The sequence below is a fragment of the Hippopotamus amphibius genome, chromosome 7, assembly GCF_030028045.1.
Source record: "Hippopotamus amphibius kiboko isolate mHipAmp2 chromosome 7, mHipAmp2.hap2, whole genome shotgun sequence".
NCBI classification, from domain to species: domain Eukaryota; kingdom Metazoa; phylum Chordata; class Mammalia; order Artiodactyla; family Hippopotamidae; genus Hippopotamus; species Hippopotamus amphibius.
Window position 1 is genome coordinate 72,356,504 of NC_080192.1, and position 12,343 is coordinate 72,368,846.

General features: G+C 46.9%; 1 pseudogene; it reads left to right on the forward strand.

The window, feature by feature from the left end:
* The first annotated feature begins 5,901 nt into the window (after positions 1-5,901).
* On the forward strand, positions 5,902-7,067 carry LOC130857271 (40S ribosomal protein S3a-like; annotated as a pseudogene).
* The last annotated feature ends 5,276 nt before the right edge of the window (positions 7,068-12,343 follow it).

Sequence of the window (12,343 nt, forward strand, 5' to 3'; positions counted from 1 at the left end):
CAGTTATTAAGGCAATTGCCTAGAACATTTCCCAGTATGTTTTTTTCATTCTGTCCATGGATATACTTCTGCCAGTCTATGGTACTAGCCCTTTAACTTGGCAAACTCTTGCTGGACAACCTCTGTTAAAGGGGGCAGGGCAGCCATGGTGAATTTCCATCAAGGTGAGGGTGCAGTCCAGGCCCGTTGGGGTGGGTTTGAGGAGAGTGCTGCAGCAGAATTTCAGGAAACTCCTTTTGGGACACAAATGAATTCTGTGAACATCTTCAAGCTCCAGAAGGGCTCTGCCGTTCCTCCTTAGGACAACTCTCAGCGTGCCTTTGCCAACTGAGCTGTAGAGGGAGGTGGGAGGTTGGGAGGTCTGGGCTGCCTCCCCTGGGAAGAGAGGATCAGTGGGGTACAGCCCTTAGAGACCTGGACTTGCCATGGTTGGGGCGCCTCATCCTCCCATAGGGAAGAGAGGTATGGCTCTGCCTGTGGAGAGAAGTTACAGTGCCTTGAAAATGGAAAAAATGAGGACCACCAATTCACACGAATGACACTGGTTCTGACTTTACAGCTGAACACGGGAAAGAGGGCAGAGATCCCAAGGATGATGTTTCTCTGTTAGAATCAAGGTGTTGGGGGACTTCCCTGATAGCACAGTGGTTAAGAATCACCTGCCAATGCAGGGGACATAGGTTCAATCACTGGTCCCAGAAGATCCCACGTGCCAAGGAGCAATGAAGCCTGTGTGCCACAACTACTGAGCCCACGTGCCACAACTACTGAAGCCCTGTGTTCCGCAACAAGAGAAGCCACCACACTGAGCAGCCTGCACACCAAAATGAAGAGCATCTCCGGCTCGCCACAACTAGAGAAAGCCCGCGCACAGGAATGAAGACCCAACACAGCTAAAAAACAAACAAAGAAACAAAAAAGAATCAAGGTGTTGGACACACTCTCTTGGACTTTAGCGAGGCCATTTAGTCTAGTGGTTAAACATAAAGACAGTAAAGCCAACTACCTGCTCTGCTACTCACTAGTCACACGACCATGGGCAAGTACCTTCTCTGCCTCAGTTTCCTCATCAGTAAAGGGGAGAGGTTGAGAGTTGCTACTTCCTAGAGCTGTCGTGAGGACTCAATCGATGTATGTAAAGTCCTTTGAAAGGATGCCTAGTCCAGGCTGGTGTGATCTCGGTGCTCTTACTCAATTCAACAACTAGCTGAAAGCCCACTGTGCAGAGCTCATGTTTAAAAGGAACAGTGTGTCACATGTCACAGCTGCCATCTGGGCCAAGCTCTTTCAGACTTCTCCCATTGCTGATAAAGAATGGGGGGCCACGAGAAACTAGGACCTTCTGCCGGGGGCCTGGGGGTGTGGGATGGGGTATAGTGTGTGGCTCAGGGCACATGAATGGGCTTGCTGGCCTAGGAGTGAGAGGCCTGGGCCTGGCCCAGGCCCTGACTGCCCAGGATCTTTGGTGAGTCCCTGCCGCAGAGCCTGGGAGCTTAAGCGTCTCTTGCCCACCCTCACCTCCAAGAGAATTGAACAGGGAATTCCCTGGTGGTCCAGTGGTTAGGATTCTGTGCTCTCACTGCCAAGTGCCTGGGTTCGATACCTGATTGAGGAACTAAGATCCCACAAGCGATGCAGCACAGCCAAAAAGAAAAACAACAATTGAATAAAATAGCCTGCTGTGTGCCACTGAACACCAACCTGGGTGCTATGGGTTTGGAGTTCTCTTTTTTCTTTATTTTTTTCTTTTTTTTTAAATTTTTTCATCTTTAGTGGAGTATAATTGTTTTACAGTATTGTGTTAGTTTCTGCTGTACAACAAAGTGAATCAGAGCTGTATGTATACCTATATCCCCATATCCCCTCCCTCGTGAGCCTCCCTCCCACCCTCCCTATTCCCATCCCTTTAGGTCTTCACACAGCATCAAGATGATCTTCCTGTGCTCTGCAGCAGCTTCAAGATGGTTCCATCTCTCACTGACTCCATGGGTGGAGTTAAATTATTGAGAGCTGAGAAAGCTGACGCACCAGTCCCTGCAGACCTGCAGAAGCATGGACAAAAGGAAGAGGCAGTGCCACTTCTGCACTTTCTGAGCTCAGAGATACTTGCAGTCAGGGAAATGCATCTGAGGTCACCGTTCACTGAACAGGAAGGAAGCATCCTGGAAAGGGTCTGCTGGGAGGAGGGGGGACTGCGGTGGGGGATGGGAACACCGTGGAGCCAGACCAGGATCCAAGGCAGTTTCAGAGGCCATCCATTAGGACTGGGATGGGGAGAGTGGAGTGGCAGGAACATTCAGGGAGGAGAAGGTGGGAGACTTTGAGTAAAGGCAAACCACCCCTTCCCTACCCACCACTCCCTTCAGCTTGACTGCAGTCACGGATGCGTGAAGTAGTAGTAATAGCTACCATGTTTACTCTGCAGGAGGCACTGTTTCAGAGGCTCTGCCTGCATTAGCTCACGTGATGCTCTAATAAACCTCTCTTGACGTACTTTTACCTTATTTCACAGATGAAGAAACTGAGGCACAGAGGATGAAGCAACAGTTAAATCAGTGAAGAGTCACACAAATTTCGAGTCTGTGAGTGCTTCTTCCCTGGCTGTCAGTAAGTGCAGAGGCAAATAGGATGCCCTTAGGTGGTAACTCTTCTTTGCACTTAACACGTTTACTTCTCCCTTCTTTCCTCTTTATTTTTGTTAACTCTGTTGCTTTTACAGTCTGTATTTTAAGCCTCTTCCAACCCTGTCAGAATAGAAAAGGGCATTTCTAGGAGACCTGACTTCAAGATTGTCCCCCCTCCCCCCACTTTCCCCAGAGTAAGAAGAGGCAGGAAACCAGAGCACATGTTCTTCCCAGAAATAATGTTGATACAGTGGCCTGACCATGTCTTAGAGTTACTGAAAACTCTGTTCTCTTAGACTTCTCAAGAAAGGAAATCTGGGAGAGTTCCCTGGTGGTCTAGTGGTTAGGATTCCAGGCTTTCACTGTCGTGGCCCAGGTTCAATCCCTAGTTGGGGAACTGAGATCTCACAAGCCATGTGGACAGCCAGAAGGAAGAAAGGAAGGAGGGAAGAGGGAAGGAGGAAAGAAGGAAAAGAAAGAAAGGAGGGACTTCCCTGGTGGTGCTGTGGTTAAGAATCCACCTACCAATGTCAGGGACACGGGTTTGATCTCTTATCCAGGAAGATCCCACATGCCCGAGGAGCAACTAAGCCCATGCGCCATAACTACTGAGCCTGTGCTCGGGAGCCACAACTATTGAGCCCACTCACATACCACAACTACTGAAGCCCGAGCACCTAGAGCCCATGCTACACAACAAGAGAAGCCACTGCAATGAGAAGCCCGCACACCGCAATGAAGAGTAGCCCCCACTCGCTGCAACTAGAGAAAGCCCGCGTAGCAACGAAGACCCAACATAGTCAAAATTAAATAAATAAATAAATAAATAAATAGAAAGGAAACTTGTTTTGCACCCAGCTGTAGTCAATTCCTACAGAAATAGGGTCAAAATAACAATTCAAGTAAGGACCACACATCACCATCCTACCACCACTCTCCCACCTGCTCTGGATGTGGCTGGTCTCTATCATCAAATATTTCCTCACTGCCCATCAGACAGGACTGGCCACCCAGTATCCATGGCTCTGCCCCCACAAGGTCCAGGGAAAGTTCCAGACAGAGAGGGAATATAGGGGAGGGACGCTTTCAAGCACCCACATAGCCAGGCTCTGATGTGGAGAGTCATTGGTTGAGCGTGGCCTCAGGCCAGCGTTCCATAGCAATAAAGAGCTGGATTTTGGTGGTGCCAGGCAAATGGGTCAGTCTGTTCCTCTGCCAACACAAAGGGTGGGGGACTGGTCCACGTGCTCCAGACTTCATATGCCTCCTCCCTGACCACTCATCCCTGGTCTCTTTCCTTCGGTTTTAAGTTCACACACTTGGGCATGATGTGGCAGGGGTCCCAGACATAGGGGGCAGAAGCACAGTTCTTAGAGCTTGAAATGGTCCCTAAACGAGCTTCTGGACATCCCGGGGTTCCTGGAGACGTCTTCAGAAAGGCCTCTCCGGAGACCTCAACCAGGACTCCATTTCCCGCAAGGCCCAGCTTTCTCAGCTCTTGCCAGGAAAGCAGGGAAGAAAGGCAACTTGCTGGAAACTCAGGAACTGTGTGTAATGAGGCTGCTGTGGCAGAGGGGGGAAGGGGTCAGCTCACTACCAGCGCGCCCGGGGACACGTGGCTTTGGGCTGAGAAAGTGAGTGGGCAGCAGGATGTGAGTCATCCACACAGCCTTCCCACGGCCAGGGTGGAGGGCAGTGGTCCCAGGCACTCCACTGCTTCCCCAGCTCTTCAGTCTTTCCCTTATCCACCAGCAGTCTAGTACAAATCTGGCAGAGCAACAAGACTGACTGGCCCTCGCCCTTGCAAAACACAAATCCCTTCTTACACCCAGAAGTTCGCACTGAGGACTGGCCCCGAACACAAGAGCCGAGGAGGCAAAGTCAACCTTCCAGCCACCTCAGACCTCCTACTCATGTACCAGTCCACATAGCTCGTCATCCGGGTCACTCTGATTCATCGCTCTTCTCTCAGCAAACATTTCCAGAGCACAGGAGGCCACCCTCTGCTCTCCATGGGCGTCCCCCAGCTGGCTCAGGGTCCCTCACTCATCTGATCCCCTCATCAAGAAAAGCTCTCCAAGAGCCCAACAGCACTCAATGGGTAAAGCTGGAGAAAAAGCTGTTTGTTAGGGGAGGCAACCGAGAGCCTGAGACTGCACCCCAGCCCCGCAGGCCCAGAAATTCAGATATGTGGGGGCTCGGAGGGCTTCAGCTGCTGGGAACTGCCTCGAGGGAGACTGAGATTCTAACAGAGCCCGGTCTCCTCATTTTCAGTGGGGAAATCCATTTCCACTGATAGAGAGACCCTCTTGCCCTCTGCCTAGACCTTGCTCCTCTAAGTGTGTTCTGCGGACCAGCAGCAAGGAAGGTGGCAGAATCTCAGGCCCACCCAGACCTGGAGAAACAGAATTTGCATTTTTAAAAAAATTTTATTGAAGTATAGTTGATTTACAATATTGTGTTGATTTCTGCAGTACAGCAGTGATTCAGTTATACATATATATATATTTTTCATATCCTTTTCCATTATGGTGTATCAGAGGATCTTGGATATAGTTCCCTGTGCTATACAGTAGGACCCTGTTGTTTATCCATCCTATATATAATAGTTTGCATCTATTAATCCCAAACTCCCGATCCTCCCTCCTCCCCCCACTTGGCAACCACAAGTCTGTTCTCTATGTAGAATCTGCATTTTAGCAAGGTCCCCATGGGACTTGTAGGGACGTTACAGTTTGAGAAGCAATTACAAGAAGAATAATGATTCTTGTTATCTGGAAAGTTTAGAAACAATACCTTCTTTTTCAGTTGGATGTTGAAAAGCCACCACAATATTCCATTGTATTATTTTTTCGTCAGATCTTTATTGGAGTATAATAGCTTTATACTGCTGTGCCAGTTTCTGCTGTACAACAAAGTGAATCAGCTGTATTTACACATATGTCCCCATATCCTCTCCCTCTTGAGCCTCCCTCCCACCTGTGTTCTATTTTAAATCTGATTTTCCTGAGCAAGCACTCCGACCGTTTTAGCTAAGGAGTAGTTCAGCACCTAGGCTCTGGGGTCAGACTATCTGAAATGAGAATCCTGCTCTACCATTTCCTGGCTATGACCTTGGGCAAATTACCTCACTTCCCTGTGCCTCACATTCCTCCTGTGTAAAGTGGAGGTAATAGGTTGTTAGAAGGATTAAGTAAGTAAAGTGCTTGGCTTACATGTGGCATTTAGCAAGCACTCGGTACCCTTGGATAGCCCTTTTGGCTCTGTAAGCAGCACCATGGCGGTCGGGAAGAACAAGCGACTTACAAACGGTGGTAAAAAGGGAGCCAAGAAGAAAGTGGTTGACCCATTCTCTAAGAAGGATTGGTATGATGTGAAGGCACCAGCTATATTCAATATAAGAAATATTGGGGGACTTCCCTGGTGGCTCAGTGGTTACGAAGCCACCTGCTGATGCAAGAAGGGACATGGGTTTGATCCCTGGTCTGGGAAGATCCCATGTGCTGCAGAACAACTAAGCCCTTGTGCCACAACTATTAAGCCTGCACTCTAGAGCCCTCAAGCCACAACTACTGAGCCTGAGTGCCACAACTACTGAAGCCCTCGTGCCTAGAGCCCGTGCTCCAGAACAAGAAGCCACCGCAATGAGAAGCCATGCACCCCAAGGAAGAGTAGCCCCCGTTCACCACAACTAGAGAAAGCCCACATGCAGCAAAGAAGACCCAACACAGCCAAAAAATAAAAAATAAATTTAAAAAAATTTGTTTAAAAAAAGAAAGAAATATTGGGAAAACACTTGTCACGAGAACTCAAGGAACCAAAAATCGCATCTGGTGGCCTCAAGAGTCGTGTATTTGAAGTGAACCTTGCTGATCTGCAGAATGCTGAAGTTGCATTTAGGAAATTCAAGCTTATTACTGAGGATGTTCAGGGCAAAAACTGCCTGACTAATTTCCATGGCATGGATCTTACCCATGACAAAATGTGCTCCATGGTCAAAAATTGGCAGACCGTGATTGAAGCTCACATTGATATCAAGACCGATGGTTATTTGCTTTGGCTGTTCTGTGTGGGTTTTACTAAAAAACACAACAATCAGATTCGGAAGACCTCATATGACCAGCACCAACAGGTCAGCCAGATCTGCAAGAAGATGATGGAAATCATGACCCAAGAGGTGCAGACAAATGACTGGAAAGAGGTGGTCAGTAAATTGATTCCAGACAGCATTGGAAAAGACATAGAAAAGGCCTGCCAATCTATTTATAGACTCCATGATGTCTTTGTTAGAAAAGTAAAAATGTTGAAGAAGTCCAAGTTTGAACTGGGAAAACTTATGGAGCTACATGGTGAAGGTAGTAGTTCTGGAAAAGCTATGGGGATGAGACAGGCGCTAAAGTTGAAAGAGCTGATGAATATGAGCCAGTCCAAGACTCTGTTTAAAAATCAGGCTTTTAATGGTGACAAAAGATCTTATTTGTGAAAAAAAATACACTTGGATACTAATGGGATTTGGGTGTCCCCCACTTTTCTATCCACTACACTTGCCATCTGTTAGGATGAAATACTTCTGGAGTTGGTGGTCTCATCCACTATGCACAGATGCTTCCCAGTTCTCTTTTCTCTTTTTTTTCTTTTTTGTTTAATATTTTTGTCTTAATGGTTTTATTATTTGTTTATTTATTTATTTATTTCCTTTTTTGGGCCACGCCTCATGGCATGCGGGATCTTAGTTCCCCAATCAGGGATCAAACCTGTGTCCCCTGCATTGGGAGCATGGAGTCTTAACCACTGGACCACCAGGGAAGTCCCCCAGTTCTCTTTTCTAAAAGTGACTTTATTCTTGGGGGCAACCTACTGTTACCCCCAAATATATTCATTTCAGGACTGTGCATTCAATTTATTCCATACCCACCATCTGCAGGGAATTGAACTTTTTCACTGTGACCTTGGATAGCGCCTCTGACAATGTTTGATGAAAACCTTGAATATGTGTATAGGGCTCTTACCCTCCTGGTTCCAGTTACTTTCCAAAGCACTGTTCCATCTCCATGACTGTGTGATGTAGGCAAAATAAGTATTATTACCCTACTGCACAGGGAAATGAGAATCTGAGAGCCCGTGGCCACATGGTAAGTGGGGGAGCGGGACCTGGAATCCAGGCTGGCACACAAGCCCCCAGCAGGCCCTGGATGCATGAAAGACTCCAAACCCAGTGTTCTTCCCACCACCCAGGGTTGCCTCCAGTGTAAACAGGAGGAGCCACTTTCATGGGTGCGCCTTTCAGGCCAGATAAGGGAGAGCGAGCAAAAGGAGAGACCTCAGTTGCAAATACTCTGTTCCATTGTCCCCATAAGAATTCATATGTATCAGATTTGCGTTCTGTTTAGTTCACAAACTGTGGTCACTGAAACCATCAGGCTAAATAATACTCACACATGTTAAAAACTATACCATACATGGTAGGAATGTAAATTGGTACAGCCACTGTGGAGAACAGTATGGAGGTTCCTTAAAAAACTAAGAATAGAGCTACCATATGATCCAGCATCCCACACCGGGGCATATATCCAGAGAAAACCCTGGTTTGAAAGGATACATGCACCCCAATGTTCATTGCAGCACTGTTTACAATAGCCAGGACATGGAAGCAACTTAAATGTCCATCAACAGATGAATGGATAAAGAAGATGTGGTACAGATATACAATGGAATATCACTCTGCCATTAAAAAGAATGAAATAATGCTATTTGCATTAACATGGATATCTGAGGTTATCATACTAAGTGAAGTAAGTCAGACAGAGAAAGACAAATATATAATATCACTTATGTGCAGAATTTTTTTTTAAATGGTACAAATGAACTTATTTACAAAACAGAAACAGACTCACAGACTTAGAGAATGAACTTATGGTTTCCAGGGGGGAAGGGTGGCGGCGAGGGGAGACTGGGAGACTGAGATTGACATGTACACATTGCTGTATTTAAAGTAGGTAATGAACAAGCACCTGCTGTATAGCATAGGGAACTCTACTCAATATTCTGTAATAACCTAAATGAGAAAAGAATTTGAAAAATAGATACATGTATATGTGTTACTGAATCACTTTGCTGTACTAACACAACATTGTTAATCAACTATACTCCAATATGAAATAAAAATTTTTTTAATTAAATAAAAAACCTACACCATAGAGAAGAGTTTCAACTTGAAAGTGCCCCTGCTTAGAACCCCAATTTCTTAATCAAACCCCCCAAATAACTGCTATTAACAGTTCCTTGTGAACTCATGATATTTAACATATAATAAAGTATGCACAGGTTTTTGTATGTCAATCATACCTCAACAAAGTGGTTTTCTTAAAAAATTCCTTGTGATACACACAAATATAGAAAGCATTTATTTTTCTGCAATATAAAATATAATATATATCACTTTCCTTTTTCTTTCTTTCTTTCTTTCTTTCTTTCTTTCTTTTTTTTTTTTTTTTTGATTGCACAGCTTGTGGAATCTTAGTTCCCCAACCAGGAGTTGAACCCTGGGCCCTCAGCAGTGAAAGGGTGGAGTCCTAACCACTGGACTTCCAGGGAATTCTGCCATTTTTCTTTATTTAATCAAATGAAATCCTACCATGCACAGTTATACAACTGGTTCTTTTCACTTAACATTTTTAGATATCTTTGTATGTCATTGCATATAGAGCTCCCTGATTTTCTCTTAAAATCTGCATAATTGTTCTTCATAAGATGTGTGTGTCTATCTATGTGTGTGTGTGTCCTAGCACAAGGGGAATAGCTGGGTCATAGGCTATGTGCATGTTCTTGTTTATATGGTATTGCCGAGCTGTACCAGTTAGGCACCCACCTGTAAGCCAATAAGAGAAAATGCCAGTTTCAAGGCTCGGGATGTTTTAGATCTCCTTCGGGTCACGTGTGGTCAGTGGCCTAATGGCCCATCTATGTCTCCTTCATCAATATTAACCTCCCTCTTTAGCGTCTCTCAACTCTCAGTCAGAATGAGACCTTTTTGCGGCGGGGCGGGGGGGGGGGGGGGGGGCGGGTTCCAGGTGCACATAGAAGTTATGTTTACACTATACTGTAGTCTATTAAGTGTGCATTATGTCTAAAAAACAATGCACATACTTTAATTAAAAAGACTATTGCTAAAAAATGCTAATCATCATCTGAACCTTCAGCAAGTCACAATCTTTTTTGCTGTTAGAGGTTCCTGCCTTGATGGTGGTGGCTGCCAAGTGATCAGGGTGGTGGCTGCCAAAGGTTGGGGTGGCTGCGGCAATTTCTTAAAAACAAGAAAACAACGGGGACGTCCCTGGTGGCGCAGTGGTTAAGAATCAGCCTGCCAATGCAAGAGACACGGGTTTGAGCCCTGGGTGGGGAAGGTCCCACACGCCAAGGAGCAACTAAACCTGTGAGCCACAACTACTGAGCCCGCGCTCTAGAGCCCCCGAGCCACAACTACCGTACTCACGTCCCACAGCTACTGAAGTCCGTGCACCTGGAGCCTGTGCTCCACAACGAGAAGCCACTGCATTGACAAGCCGGCGCACCACAACGAAGAGTAGCCTCCACTCAATGCAGCTAGGGAAAGCCTGTGTGCAGTGACGAAGACCCAATGCAGATGATTAATTAATTAATTAATTATTTTTAAAAAAGAAAACAATGACGTTTGCCACATCGATGGACTCTCCTGTTCAAGAACGATCTCTCTGCAGCATGCAGTACTGTTTGGTGACATTGTACCCACCGTCGGAACTTCTTTCAGAACGAGACCTTTGGACTCTTGTCCAGCAGCAGGCTTTTTCCCCTCTTTGGCTCTTTACTTGTCAGTCCTGCACAAATCTGGCTTTCCCTTCACACTGTGCCTCCCAATCTAGACCAAGCCCGCCCTCCTTCAGCAATCCGCCTTCCCTTCCTGCCCTGCACTCTCCAGAACAGCCTCCCCAGCCCAGCTGTGAACACGCACCTCCTCCCCGCTCGACCCCAGGTGTGTGTTTGCTTTTCCAGTGAGGTCATCCTGGAAGTCACCTCCTTGCTTGTGGATGTTCCTGTGTCCGCAGGGCCTTGTTATGGGGTCAGCATGGGTAACCAGACCCTGAAGAGACACAGACTCTGCCACTGAGAACTTTAAATCTGCAGTTGCTCGCCGCCTCAGCAAAGGCTGGCGGAGAACTTGCTGCCAAGACCTCTGATGATTACCAGGCCTCGCCCCCACCTTCCCGTGGTTACCCACGTTTACTTCCTGTCTGTCTGCTTGTGCCTGGGGCACCTAAAACAGGGGCCAATCGTGGGGCTTCACCGATGTTTCCAACCCTCCAGACAACATTCAGCTACCAGTTCTGATGGGGGCGTCTGACAGAGAAAGGAGAGAGGAAGCACGGACAAGAGGGTAAAGGAATTCACGCTGGTGCTCTGGGTCCCAATCCTGAGCTAAGAACACCCTCCCGTTTCCCTGAAAGTGCCTCCCCTGGCCAGCCGCCCAACCTCCCTCTGCTGCCAAGCCCAAGAGCGAGAACCACGGACAGTGGGGGGACCCAGGACCGGGCCCAAGATGCGGGGTGAGGGGAGGCAGCCTGTTGTGAAATCCAAGCTTAGCATCTCTGTCCACCCCCTCCACTGCGTCTGGGTCCTTGCTTCATTTTATCCTCTCTCCTTAGCAGCTTCAGTACTTTTCTCACCACTGTCTCCTTTCTTCTGCCTTCACATTTCCACGAATCTCCTTTTGTTCTCAGTGTCACTGAAACGGAGCAGAACCCTACAGGGCCCTCGCAGGTACAAAAGCCCCTCCCATTTCTCTTTGCAGAAACAGGCTTTAGTCTCCTAGACCTCCCCCGAGTCCCAGAGCTGAAACAAGCAGTTACTCACAGAAAAGTGTGAGGGAATGCAGAAACAAAGGGAAAGCAGTTAAACAAGAAAAGTAATGACAATAGTTTGGCAATAAAACTGAGTCCTAGTTCCTCCTCAAGGGATATACATCACAATCTGACACTATCTTAGGGTTTTCTGCAGAAATTAAGATCCCCCCCCGCCCCCACGCAGGTGGCGAATGGTGACTACATGCAGAGCCCAGTCACTAGTCCCAAGACTGGTTGGAACCAGAAGGTTGATGATTAAGATTCACGAAACTTCACCCTGTTACATCACCACCAGCCAATCAGAAGAAAGTTTTGCCCAGCTCTCACCCAAATGTTGCCTTTAAAAACTCCTTCCCTGAAAAAAACAAAACAACAAACAAACAAACAAACGAAACTCCTTTCCTGAAAATCCAAGATGTGGGGGAGTTCAGGTCTTTTGAGCACAAGCTTCTAGTACTCCTCTTGGCGCCCTAACAAATGAATGCTGTGCTTTCCTTCACCACAACCTAGTGTCAGTAAATTGGCTTTGCTGCTTAGCGGATGAGAAGATCGGTGACATCACTTCTATCTACCACATGCTTCTTGAGATAAGGAGCCTCTGCTCCACCCATGCTGTCTCTTTGATTGTTGAAATATGTGGCCATCTTCTCCACGCCCGCCAAAATCTCTGCCACTCCCTGGCTCCAAACCCCAGCCTTTGCTTTGCTCTGCTTTTCCTGAATCCTCATGCACTTGAGATGATGTCAGTGGACCCTTCTTTCTTTTTCTTTCTTTCTTTCTTTCTTTCTTCTTTCTTTCTTTCTTTCTTCTTTCTTTCTTTCTCTCTCTCTCTCTCTTTCTTTC